The 11,806-nt window shown below is 33.8% G+C and overlaps 2 protein-coding genes across 13 annotated transcripts in view; both read right to left on the bottom strand.

Annotated features, from left to right (window-relative positions):
• LOC143242462 (dynein axonemal heavy chain 7-like) overlaps nucleotides 1-11,806 on the bottom strand; it is a 141,916-nt gene that overhangs the window by 10,846 nt on the left and 119,264 nt on the right. The gene's annotated exons all lie outside the window — the stretch shown is intronic.
• Nucleotides 1-11,806, bottom strand: part of LOC143242465 (uncharacterized) — a 52,054-nt gene that overhangs the window by 6,713 nt on the left and 33,535 nt on the right. For 8 of the 12 annotated variants that reach the window (XR_013022772.1, XR_013022771.1, XR_013022777.1 and 5 more), the window contains 3 exons: nucleotides 6,799-11,646; nucleotides 4,497-4,582; nucleotides 217-298 (listed from right to left, as the gene is read on the bottom strand). The gene's annotated coding sequence lies outside the window, so the exon portion shown is untranslated. Of the gene's footprint in view, nucleotides 1-216; nucleotides 299-4,496; nucleotides 4,583-6,798; nucleotides 11,647-11,806 lie in introns of those variants that run through there. The other 4 variants (XR_013022773.1, XR_013022779.1, XR_013022769.1 and 1 more) reach the window with 3 other exon arrangements.

Below are 11,806 nucleotides of genomic sequence, written 5' to 3'. Positions count from 1 at the left end.
ACATGACTTCACAAAGTCATCTTTTCACAAGAAGTATGTTGAATATTTGACATATGATCAGAAATTTCCATGTTTATGCCATTATTTGAAATCGTTTTTCCTTTATGAATATTTAATGAATTAATTCTTTCTGTTCGTCTAAACTATGAAAGGTGGAGATCCTTCTATAAAACTCAAATATTTTACACAAAACCTTGAAAGACGTTGAGTGTATACCTTAATATCTGTATAATACTTCGTGTGGTAGATTTCTTCAGGAACTTGTGACATAACCTCCAAATAATACAAGATTGTTTTTCTCCATGAAAATAATAAAAAACGCAACAGTTAATACATTTTATTTTTATTTTTACTAGATACACAAATTATTTATATACATTCGCATGAACGAGGTTTATGTGAACTTGTATGAAGCAACACTCTAGTAAAGTTAATTTTAAACAGAAATTTATTTTGTACCAACAATCTGAACAATATTATAAAATTTATTTCATTTCTGAATTATTTCATGTTATATCTCTGAAATCATTATCGACATTAAAAACTACGGAATTTTAACACTGACTTTCCGAAAAATAGGCTACTCTAATGTCTGTAATAAAATAGAGTATTTACGATTGAAATGAATACAATGTTACAATACTTTACACAGATACCAAAACATGTGTGAAATCTCTTTTATGGCTAGTCCTGTTTTTAATAACTATTTATTGTCCGTGATAACGAAAATCCACTTGAAGTAAAATGTATTATCAAGATGGCTGGTACGAGTATTGAAACTTTAAGTAAAGTAAAGTGAAGAACAACATTTCGACATTCTTGTCATTTTCATGTCAACAAAGAGAAGTTGCAATGATTTTAATGTTGTATTCTTTTTATTGTAAATAAATATTTATACAAAAATGACGTTTTTAGACTATTTAAAGGTGGGGTAATATTACAGGTATTATTCTCGAACTGATAACTCATTTTCAAAGTTATAACTGCAATGAAAGACTGTTCTACAACTTACACTCAGAGTTATAACTGCAAACAAAGGCCTATTCTAAAATATTCTAATAATTAGCTCTCCAAAGTGGTATCTAATGGTCAGTGATACCGTGAAATATATTCTGAAGTTATTGTAGGTTTTTCAGTTATGGCAAAAGATAAATATTATGAAGGCAAGAACCCTCTGTGATTCCCCAGTAGCACAGTGGAATGTCGGCGGACTTATACCACAAGAAACCGGGTTTTGATACCCATGGTGGGCAGAACACAGATAACCCTTTGTGAATTTTTGTGTTTAATAACAAACAACAATGGCAACCCTTTGTAATAACCCAACATTTATTTTCGAATTGATGAACTGGAAATTCTAGGATAAGCAGGAATCCGTTTCCAGAAATACAGTATTAACCTAGTACGCTACTAATAACTTATTACGTTATTGAATTGCTCCGAAAAATTAAAGGTTACTAAAATAAATAAGAACGAATCCTTAATATCCACAACACTTGGAACACTTTTAGGCAGGGATAATCTACTAGTCTATTTATTAGCTATATTTTTCTGTATAGGCAATACCAAGCATACAACCCGATTCAACTTTATTACTCAGCACGTTATCTACTCGCCTACCCTCAAATAGAAATTCTTTTAGGCACGATTAGAGTAGATTCATCTATGAGACTTTGGACGTGATCAAATACGTCAGTCGAAAGGGTTTGATCTTCCGAGTTCAAAACTGCAATAAAATCTCAAATACATCAAGAAATGACGAAGCTGTGAGCTAAACGTTTGTGCTCTTAAAAAACAACTCAGAGGCGTACTATGAACCGCTATGCCGCGGCTAAAAATAACAGTAAGAGCTAGTTAGTATTGACCCTACAATACTGATAAACAGTATGTTTTCAAGGCGATATCGGTACAAAGATATCAGAAAATAGTATTACGATTTTAAACAAAAGGTTTAAGAGCAAAAGGGAAATAAATCTTAATTATCTGTATCCACATAATTATTCCTGTTATCGCTGATTAAACACGAAAAATAATTCACGTTAACTACTGGTTTTAGAGAAAAGTTTGGAACGAAGATTCGAATCTTGCACAACAGCGATATACGTGCGAGACAGGTTTCAAACGTTCAACGAGTTTTTTAACGTTATTAAAACCAAATCAACTTTAGGGTTAACACTTATCTTCCAGTTCACGTCGTATTACCTTATAAGACTGAAACAACTTTTCCAATCCAAGCATGTACTTCCAAATATTTGTTTAATGTTCTTGTTCAGTTACTTACTCGTCGTTTCGCCAGCCCTTCTTTTTTTCACAGGTACAACTTAATTACTGAAGGGCTATTCGAATTTATAGCTCTCAGCCAAGTTTACAAAATTCTCTCGAAGATATATATTACATTACGTGAATAGTTAGTTGCACGAGGTGAAGGCTTATATCAACATCAGTCTTCAAGTTCTTACACTGTCCACTAGAATGGGGTGCTCTCGCTAACGCAGAAGTAATCTTACAGGCTCATCAAGATAAATAAAATCGGAGTTCGATACGCGGTTGGCACAGTCAAATATAGTCCGTTATGTAGCTTTGCATTTAACAAGAGACAAGTGAGCACAACCGTTTGTCCAACTAATTTTATCATATTGAGCAATTATATATTTCTGCCTAAAACCTGGGAGTGAAATCAGTTACTTTTCTTGTTTATTATAGTGTCGTTAAAGAAACCGTTTGTACAACGATGAACTGACGATCAAACGAAATTCACCTACGGCATTCATATAACCGCTGTCGACCTGGAAATACCGGCTTTGAAGACCCACGGGGCTGCGGAAGTATTTTGGATTTCTTTTAAAGGGCCCTTCACGCGAAGCATCAAGTTTGATGGTGAAACAAGCTTTCTTTGGTTGCTTTACCAGTTTCAGCCCTTTGATGCTATCTTTAAAACTTTACTGACAGGAGCTAAGTGTACGATTCTTAACCCAAGATAACAAAATTAGTACCTGAAAAGTACAGGTAACACATTTAAGACCTAATGACTACTTCAACTCATTTTGTACAACCTCACACATGCCATCCTTTAGAAAGTGTACTGACAGGAGCTAGGTGTAAGATTTTAACCAAGATAACAAAAGTAGTACCTGAAAAGTACAGTCAAGACATAATCGCTGCCCATGTTTACTTTGTACAACCTCTCGACTGGCCTGAACGAGACCGAAACACTTAGAGAGACCAAAGTACAACAAAAATAAAAAAGAAATTCAACGAATGAAGACATGCTTGATTGATTTTAATCAATTCAACGAATGAAGACATGCTTGACTGATTTTAATCCATTAATTTTAAACAATTATGTTATAACCTTTTACGGTTTGTTTTACGTAATCAATGCCAGGGTAAAAATATTTCTTCCAATCTCAAAAATCCTGACTACTGTTAACACGCTACTAATAATCTACAATGTAAAATAAGACTTGTAACCATATAGTAACAAAGTAATATTTGATTGGTGTTACATGTAAACAGCTATACTGGAGAAACTTGTTACCAAAGGAATTTGAACTTAAAACAAATAAAAAAGTCTCATAAAAGTAAAACTATTATGAAATATATGTCGCCAGGAGACAACAGTTAAACTGTACTAGTTTTGTCTCAGTAATTTAGGTAATAGAAATATTTCGTGCACACTTGTACAAACAGACGCTATTGAAAACTATCTAAACAAGTTGACACGTGAAGACTGCTTTTATGAAAGTCTTTTAAAACCCGACAAGTACAAGCGATTGATCTCCCATCAAGACTTAACCCAAGGGCATAGGGGTCAGTGAAATCTCATAGTCAAAAGGCGACGGAGTCTCAGCTCAGTGAGGGTCAAAGCTATGTAGGGAACGGCCACTAAGAGAAATAATTTTGTTTGTTTCGGATATTTACAAGGGCTATCTGGGTTAGTAGTCCCTAATTTTAAAGTGGCTACAACAGCGCTGACATCCAGCCCTTGAGCCACTCTAATAATGTAATTTCAATGTCGCTCTTTTGACACAGACCCAAAGTGCGAGGCGCGATTTTAAGGCAACATGTAAGACCTCCGATTCACAGTCCAGAACGCTGACCACTGTCCAGTCAGTCACGTGATAAATTACTTTTGTTTTTTCACATATTACGTCTAAAGATTTAATTGCTTGCTTGTTTGGAATTAAACACAAAGCTACACGATGGGTATCTAAACCCGGTTTGTAGCGGTGCGAGTTTACAGACTGTGGCACTGGGAGGGACGTGTAAAGAGAAACAAAACTAAGACACTTAGCACCTTTTCAGCAAAAGCTCGTTTCTCAAACACAACAAAAGTAAACAACTTAAGTAGAATGTATCTTTTATTGATTTCAATGCTGCAAGTGATAACAATTCTGATAGCACATATAAAGTAAAATTCGAATTTTAAAAACCTTCGACAGCATACAAATAGCCCTTCACGAAACATTGCGTTTAACAACAAACAAACAACTTACTCCATTCACTTTATAAAAAGATCCATAGTGGGACAGAGATAAGTGTATCGATTTTCAACACGGTTGATACCCCCGCTGAATATGCTCTACAATAAACATATAAATCATAATAAACAAACACTTCATAATATTCAAGATATAAAACACTCGTTAATAAGTGGCCTTGACGTTAAGCTTTAACTTTTAGGTAGAAAAATAGAAAACTTCAACGAAATATTGGTTTTTGTTTTCTTTTTCGAATTTCGCGCACATTTACACGAGGGCTAACTGTATTAGCCGTCCCTAATTTAGCAATGTAAGAATAGAAGGAAGGCAGCTTGTTATGACCACTGACCGCCAACTCTTGGGCTACTCTTTTACCAACGAATTGTGGGTTTGATCGAGACACTATAATGGCCCTACGGCTGAAAGGGCGAGCATGTTTGGTGAGACGGAAATTCGAACCCGCGATCCTCGCATTACAAGTTAAGCGCCTTAACCACCTGGCCATGCAGCGCCAGAAGAATAGTAAACTTCAAGGAAATATTGGTTTTTGTTTGGTTTTTGAATTTCATGCACAGCTACACGAGGGCTATTTGTTCTAGCCGTCCCTAATTTAGCAGTGTAAAACTAAAAGGAAGACAGCTAGTCATCACCACCAACTCTTGGGCTACTCTTTTATCAACAAATAGTGTGATTGACCGTGACATTATAACGCTCCCACGACTAAAATGGCGAGCATGTTTGGTGCGACGGGTATTCGAACCCGCAAGTCTCAGATTACGATTCGAGCGCTTTAACCACCTGGCCATGCTGGGCCCCGAAACATTGGACATCCGCCACCTTCATCCAAGCCATTCTTACCAAAAAAGCATCCACAACTAGAAACAAATTTCAAAGACATGTTCATGCAGAATACACAAGTCGAGAAGCTATTTAAGTCAATAGACAAATTTACACAGACACTCCATACAAAGAAGGATATAATGAAAACTCAATCATCACAAACGCACTTTTAAACATCAACTGATTTCTTCCAAACAAGCATGTTGAAACCTAGATATGTATTTCCAAGATAGCCTGGAGAACTAAGACAGACAAACAACCTGTTAGCGACTTTTGAAGATTTCGACACTCATTATCGAGAGAGTCTCATCACAGATATGGAACTGATGCTGTGTTCGACAGAATCTTCTATTACTGTCTCGTGTTCTCAACATTTTTACTCCTACAAAGAAAAAACAATCTTCGAAAAACGACGACCACGAGACGTTTTCAGACTTACCATCGACCCTTTTAAAAATAGTCCATTATTCATTATGTATACTAATAATTTGTAATGTGAAACATATTACCACATGCTATTTATAAAATTATTGTACCTTTTAAAAGTAATGGATTAATATGTTTCTAGTCTTATATTTTTGTGAGGTGATAAAACTGTATACTTTCCTTGTAAGTTTATTATGCAGCAGTTAGAAAATTGTGCACAATTACTATTTAATTATATGAATTTTACTAAGTAAGTGGTGTATTATATTCACACAAGTAAGCACCATTTCTCCAAGTTATATTAATAACCTTTTAGAAGTGTATGTAGCTGTAACATTCGCAATGTCCTAATAATATGATGTTAGTTTTGAATATGTAATACAACAGTTCTGCTTAGATTATATGCAGAAATTAATCTATTTTAGTAAATGTATGGTTTTAATCCTTACAATATTAATAACACAATGGATTATTTTGATCTATAAACCTTGTAACCATTACTGTGATCACACTTTGAAAGTTCCTTGGAAATAATATATTTCTAAAACTGTTATTTTAACTCTTCAGAATTTGTCGAATCTCCCTTTAAATCAAAATGTACAGTTATTCAGTTACACATTTTAACACTGAGTTATGCAACTATTTTTACTGGGACTGAAATAATTACAACTGAATACAAACCCTTATTGATGTAAGCTGTTTTTGGATGAATCAAATTACCAACACTACATTTTTTTTTTCTTTCCTTGGCAGGTCATAAAAGTATTAGATGTTTTTAATATTTAAAATTACTAAATTTTATAAATTGAATCATATTTTCAATACTTCAAGAATACCATTCTACAGACTGATTAATCTGCATACTTATTTTTAATCTACATCACGTATTCTATAAAATTGTTGTGATATTTATAATTTTTTGTACAAAAATGTAATTCCAATAAGTACTTATCTCCTTTTACACAGGTCTGAAATAACCAGGCAGTTAAGACCCTCAACTCGTAATTTGAAAGTTGCTAGTTCCAATCCCCATCACACCAAACATGCTCACCCTTTGGCTGTAGGGGACTTCTAATGTTACGGTCAATCCCAACATTCATTGGTAGAGAAGTAGCCCAAGAGTTGGCAGCGAGTGGTGATGACTAGCTGTCTTCCCTCTAGTCTTACACTGCTAAATTAAGGATGGCTAGTGGAGATAGACCTCATGTAGCTTTCACGAAATTATAAAACAAACAAACAATCCTTTTACATCAATAGATATTCTCATTCAATGCTGGCATCTATTTGTGAAACTTGTTTTCAAGCATGTCCTGAGTTACTGCCTCCTCTTGATTGCAAATTATTCATTAAAATTATCATGTGACAACCCTCCATCAGTAATAGTGCAAGGTATTCTCATTACGCTTATGACTTCCTCTGTTCAATTCTACCAGATATCACTTTAAGTTCTCTTAGAATCTGGAAGCATCAGGTTTTAATGAAAAGGTAAGATGGGAAGTGTGAAATTTGGTAAGAACCTTCCAGAAATACATTTACAGTTTAGGTGAATTACAACTTCCAATACAGTGCATTATGTCATATCAACATATAGCAAGAATCTTACATTGAATAGGTGGAAGAAACAGTTTTAGGGAAGGAAAGAAGCATCCTCCAAAGCCATCCAGAGGACACACCTGAAGACAAGAAAGTCAAATTTGGAAAACTGATGTGGGAGACTGAGCCAGGTATACATTTCACCCAGATAAGAAAGATGTGGTACTTATGGGAAAACTGGAATGTAATGAGGGCTATCAATCTTCATTAGAAGAAAAGTGAGGGCATAAAATACAGTGGAGAGTCTGAAGGAACAACAACACTTGAAACAGTGCAATGGATGACCACAAAGATCTATTTTCAAATGCAGACCGTAATGATTCACTCAATACAAGGCATGGTAGGGATGAAGAGCTATTCTATTCTTAACCATATATGTTTTGGTTTAGAATAATGGCTACTTTGATAATACTTTCACAGTTGACTAGATGCCCCCATTAGTTCTGTCAAGACAATATAAAATAAACTTAAAACAGATTTACCAGAGATCCATACAATGAAAAATAAACTTTGGAAGTACTGATGTGATTAATTATTATAGTTTACAAAAATAGAGGCATTCATGTAATCCACACCCTGCATACTGACACACTTGGTGATTTATTGAGATGGAAGATTAGTGTGAGAAAATATTACATTATAAAGAACATGGGGTTTACCAAACACAAGTTCTAACTTTTTGATAATCTATAATTAGTTCAGATGTTTACCACTTTGCAAAATAAAATTGACATGAGGAATGAAAATTAAAACAGACTCAAAAGGAAAAAAATATTAAAAAATGCACTGCAGACTCAACACATACCTAGATAAAAATTCTGCACTTTACAGGTCACAATTCTTTCGAAACAGAAACTAATTACATGATTTATGTTCTCCTTGTAGCTGGCCAATCAACTTAGATGGCAATAATCCAGAAGAACATATTACTTTTGTGCCATTAATGATACAAATTCACACTCAAGTTGATACCAGGTGAACTATCCCACGAAGCAGCAGGTACCAGCTGTCATGACTCATATTAGGTACAGCAACACCTAGAAGTCAACTAGCACATGCCCTAGTAAGAAGTTCTGAGCTAGAATCATAAAAATAACTCCAAATTTTATGTTTCATATTTATCAAGCCGAGGTACCTGTCCTTTATTTGTACATGAACTTAAACAAAACCTGGGGCTGGAAGATATGATAAATTAGAAAAATCTTGATTTTCATACAATTCATTTAGAACATTCATTTACTAGACTGTATAATGGTTATTATGACCCTGTAGAAAGAGGTAGTATCAATTGTAATGTCAGTAGGGGTGCATTCTGTTACCTGCTTTCAACACCCAGCTCATCACATCTTTCTGCAGTGTTTCACATGATTATTTAATAGAAAACCAATGGCTACAGAAGTGTCTTACAGATAGGTCAAAGTAAGAAATTATTACAACTCAAACAACAGCTTTTCATACCAGCCTTATGGTGGCTGTTGAAATAGAAACTTCATCTCAGTTTATGTATTATTGTAACAAAGGCAGTCATCTTTGTTCATTTAATTCCTCCAAAGAGAGCCCAGCACAGTCTCTGAGATGTATATATTAAATGTTTGTCTGCTTTAGGCACACTGTATGCATGCATATTAGAAAAAATTATAAACGTGTCTTACTTTTTAGTTTAAGATCAAGACACCATCTACAAATATAATTAATGTTAACTTTATTAAAGTGTTCAATAACAGCAATAATGGGGGTGGAGGAGTTACGAACCCTACATTAATATGTCCCCTTTTCCAAATTATCTTCACATTTACTCTCATGAAGAAGGATAGTCATCTATTGAAAGCAGTGCTGTTTTTGGTCTTCTTTAAAAACATTTCACACAGTTTGGTTAAGATTGGTCCAGTGAAGATAATGTAACAAGAGAAAGACAGATATTTGTGTTTTATATATATATATACACGATATAGCAATGAGGTTTATGGTATCAGTATACCAACTAATTCTACTTTCAACAAATCAAGACAAAATTTAGCTATTTTCCTTCTTTTCTCAGACATAAATACTAGTTTCATTTCCAGAACACTGAGAACAGTTGTTATTCTATTTTCCAGGTGGGTGTCAATAGTACTTCAAGTCCACTGCCATGTTTGTTGATTTATGAAAGAAGGGTAAAATTAAGTACAATACAGCTTTATTATTGTTTGGTTACTCTGGTTGTTATCATCTATAATTTGATTAAACAACCTTTAAATACTTTTCATGAAGATAGGCAAAACAGCATGTATGCCGAAATACGTAAACAAAACTTTCCCAACAAGAGGCTCCTGAGTAATTGAAGTTTCACTTTACTGAATCAGGAAAATAATTTTAAAAAATTCTTGCAAGGTTTTTTTAACAGATGCCTAGAAATATCCACTTATCAACACTTGTTTCCAGTTCAGCATGTGAATGCTTTACTTGTGCATCAAATGCATTGATAAATATGTTTGTCTTTAAAAGTATTAAAGCTTATAAAGCAGTTAACTGTTTCTATTTGCAATAAATTCATTTTAAAACATTTTATCAATCAGATTTGTTTTGGAAATAATAAACACAAACACCACTTTCTTCTTTTCAAACAGAATAAGAACATGTAATTATTAGATTCATTATGTTTGACAATCAAACACATTCATTACCACCAGACATGAGAAGAGAGAAAAGAGTATTGTTTTTCACCTGCTCTAGATCTCTCAGACCTATGGTGTTCAACATGGTCACCACTTGCCACATGCCAAAACAGCTATTGACCTGTGGTGAACTGGTGCTTTACTTCTACCACCTATTTTTCAGTATAATTAATTCTATTAATAAATAATTGGAAACATTACTATGTATTTTTTACCCATCTGTAAAAACACAGTTAATTTTTTTGTCACATAGCAAAACTTTTAACACATTTTAAACAGTTTTGGTGACTATAAAAACGCAGTTTTTCCAAATGGTGAAAATGTAAACACATTTTAAACAGTTTTGGTGACTATGAAATACATTTGGACACTGGTGTATTAGACCTAAAAGCACACCCACTCCCACAGCTTTTTAAAGAACCACAATTATTCCAATGTTCTGATTTCATTCCAGTTAGAAACTTACTTTTAAATAGTATATATAATCATTTAAATTGGTGTGTTGGACTAAGGATTCTTTTACAGTGGGTGTTTGCCACATTTTGGAGATAAATTCAAAAATAAATGAACAGCATGCATTCCACTTATTTTAAAATATGTTCAAAACAAGTGAAACATGACAAATTCTTCACAATATATGTATCACAACTGGATCTAAATACTGTATGGTTCTCTTCTTCACAAAAATCCATTTTGGCCAAATTCAATTAGTTTAAAATGCAGTTGACAAGCCAAACTATTTTTCTCTATTTTAAATGATTCATTTCACATTTTCTAACTTCTCTCTGACTGAAAGTCTCTTTTCCTCGGTTTTACTTTTGGCTCACTTCCTACTCTGGAAGTATTGCAGAGTATTGAGGCATTCTAGAAATCTCTGTAGCCTTAATATCAATTACACAACTTTCAATAACCTTCTGCTTTCAACTTTCTTACTGTGAAACAAAACAGTCAAGAAATATTAACTCACAAAATAAATTACCACCACCTACATTAAACAGTGTATTCTATCTTATAACACTGAACTTATATTTTAGTCACTACACTACTTGCCATTGATTGAAAACACTTAAAGTTTGTTGTAATGCAGTTTTTGAAGAGGAGGAAGAGAAAGTGGACCAGTTTGAACAATTCTTGAATTTCAAAAGATAACTTAATTTTAGTGAAATACTTGATCAAAAACTTTGAATTTTTTGTATACAAAAAACTTGTAATATTTACAGAAAGCTAGTCAGATTTTGTGAAGATACACATATCATTTTAAAAGTTACAGTGTGGAAACTGATGATTATAAACAAAGTCACACAGACACACTCTGTAATGAAAGGGTTCATTTCTTTTGTTCTTATCCCACTCTTACATGACATTTTAAGAAAAGAAATGTAGTTCCTCTATCCAGTAAGTATTTATTGCACTGGCTACTGAACCTTACCCTTCCAAGAAGCCAACAGTTGTTAACTACTATTCACAGCAGTGGATATACTAATTAGACTCCTTACTGAAAACCTGTATGCATCTGTTCAATGCACTTTGTTTCACTGTTACTTTGTGTTGTATCTTACCACTTGTACTTGAATGAAAGGGAAAAGAAAGAGAGTAAGATATTTGGTGTAGACCGAAGATAGTTTAGAGACAGCAGAGTTGTTCTATAGTTCCTATAAAAAAAACAAAACATACCACTTTAAGCTTTGATGTTATGCTTATAATGCCAACAAACATCTCATCAGGGTCCTAGCAACATAAGAACTGGTAACTCCATTTTTCTCTCCGCATGTAAAATTCAAGTGATTTTCACCCAGTCATCTAAAGTAGGGG

The sequence above is a fragment of the Tachypleus tridentatus genome, unplaced genomic scaffold (assembly GCF_004210375.1).
Source record: "Tachypleus tridentatus isolate NWPU-2018 unplaced genomic scaffold, ASM421037v1 Hic_cluster_2, whole genome shotgun sequence".
Taxonomy (NCBI): Eukaryota; Metazoa; Arthropoda; class Merostomata; order Xiphosura; family Limulidae; genus Tachypleus; species Tachypleus tridentatus.
The sequence above is the reverse complement of the archived record's forward strand: the minus strand, read 5'-3'. Positions and strand labels throughout refer to the sequence as shown.